Source organism: Penaeus japonicus, unplaced genomic scaffold (genome assembly GCF_977035675.1).
Source record: "Penaeus japonicus unplaced genomic scaffold, GWHDUDI00000001_assembly GWHDUDI00000001, whole genome shotgun sequence".
Lineage (NCBI taxonomy): Eukaryota > Metazoa > Arthropoda > Malacostraca > Decapoda > Penaeidae > Penaeus > Penaeus japonicus.
Genome location: NW_028234403.1, coordinates 9,734,667 through 9,737,166, shown reverse-complemented (window position 1 = coordinate 9,737,166; position 2,500 = coordinate 9,734,667).

Here is a 2,500-nt window from a genome sequence, read left to right as displayed (position 1 = left end):
TTTATCTTGCTTCCGTTTCTCCTAAATCTTAAGACGTTTCGTAAATCTGTCACTCTGTTTCCGGAATGTGAAATTGGGTTATATTTCGTCCCTCCTTCTTTCGCTAAGCCCCGCCCCCTTCCACACTAAGCCCCTCCCCCTCTCCTCTTATGTTCTGTCGAATGAAAAGGGGAAGAACAAGGAACGAGGAAAATAATATGGAATGATATCCAGAACAACCTTTAGTGATAAAGTGAATAACGACTGAAAGCTGACAACGCCGAGAAAAGTTACACGAAACAATTTAAAACGATGAATGGAAGCAATTTCGAAATAACATGAGACGATAAAGTGAAGTAGTGATTAACAATTGCAGACGGAAAGACGTAACAAAAAAAGGAAAAAAAGGGAAAAAAAGAAGATTGACCCAAGGAACAACTATGACAAAAACAAAAACAATAACAACAACAACAAAAACATCAACAAGAAAAGAATCATATGCAAGTACTTGTCATCCTGAAAGACAGATGAGATTACATCGTCACAGAGAAAGCTGATAAACATATTAGAGCTCCCATAGCGAGCGCCTGCCTGCAACATGTCTTAATCAGTGAATCTTAATTAGTACTTATGTCTACTCGAGCCTCGTGACTGCACAAGTGATTCAATTTTGGAATCATAATGACATATGGATACATTAAAATTAAAATGAACGTCATACGAAATAGATCTATATCTATGGATCTATCGAGTTTAATAAGCATGCAATGATAATGATTCAAGATAAAAAAAAAAAGATAAATGAATGAATCAGATTTTTTTTTTATCCTACCAAAGATAGGAATAAGAAAAGAAGTAAATCAAAACAACGACAAAATAAAAGATAATGCGAAGAGATAAAACCGAATAAAGGAGAATAAACCCGGTGATAAGTGAAAGAGAGAGAGCGAGGGGGGGGGGGTGGAGAAGCATATGTTAGAAGGAGGACATTTCGACAGAGAATTTACATAAAGAGGGTCTGAATAACTGAGCATGTAGGAGCTGGGGTCGACGAGGATTATAAATAGAGTGAAATGGGAAGGTGGGAAAGAAGCCGTTTTTCTAGAGCAAGATTCATGCTCGCAAGATATCAGATACTCAATTGTGCATATATAAAGATACTGCGTGTTTGTATGTATGTATATATATGTATGTATATAAATAAATAAATATATATATATGTATATACATATTTACATACACACACACACACACACACACACACACACACACACACACACACACACACACAAACACACACAAACACACACAAACACACACACACACGCAGCACATCAGCACAAAATTCAATTTAGTCCTTTATTTACCACCCCAGCTAACTGCATAGGCGTGGACAAGCTTCGAAATAGTGGTATATGGTCATAACATTGTTATAATATTATATAACAAGTTTAAGGTATACAGTAACATGATTTCTTTATACATCCGTTGATATAAAACGGTCACAAAGTCCTATATCTACCATTTAAACGAACTGCGCTATGGTAGACAAATTTTGTTTCAAACGGTATATGGTTATAATCATGATATTACTTTCCATATTTGGAATTTAATACGATCCTATCTACTGGTACATCAGGTGGGATAAAACTGTGACAGTGCCGTATTTTGATTTAAATTCATTCCGGCTAAATGCACAGATCTGGGTATGCTTTGATATATTTGAGGTATGGTCATGATGTGATATCATATGAATTACAGCATTTGGCTATAAGATAATTACATCACCAAGTAAATCAATTATCGAGGAAAAATATTCGCAAAGTTCTTTATCTACTTATCTATTAGCACAGTGAGGCGTGGCGTTCATATTCTGGTACGTCAGATGAAAGAAATATTTACATAGCTCTGCACACCACAAAGCCTGAATGGCTAACTCACATGAACCTCTGATATGTAATGTATTCTTTTATAATTTCTTTAAGATTTCATTTTACACCGACCTGCTAGTACAGCCTGCATTGTTATTGTCTTTTACAAGCTATAGTGATATGGGCTGTAGATTGCAGGCACTTGGAAATTTATCAACTCAATCGAATACTCCTCACAGGATTATCTTAAAGATCTTAGCAAGAGGTACTCAAAAATCGATATACATACTTTGCTCCTCCTATGCTGATCATATTAAGCAATCAGCTTGTTCGTATCAAGGGATTCCAAAGGATACATAACATATATATAATCCCGTTCTTTTGTGTAATATATGTGTATTCTGATATCATTTGCAATATTCCCAGCTCCTACATCAAACGTATTCAGAACTTGGAGAGCACTTTGAGAGCTCCCAAACCTTGATTTAATATGAATTCTGGGGTTATAAGTTTTCCTGACAACTCAGTCTGTGTATTGCTAACCCAGTCATAAGGCTCACACATTCCGGATATTCTTTAATAATTGCAAAGGCGCACTGGTTAAGTATTGCAGAAGAGACAACGACAGATGCAAAATGAAAGGACCGCAG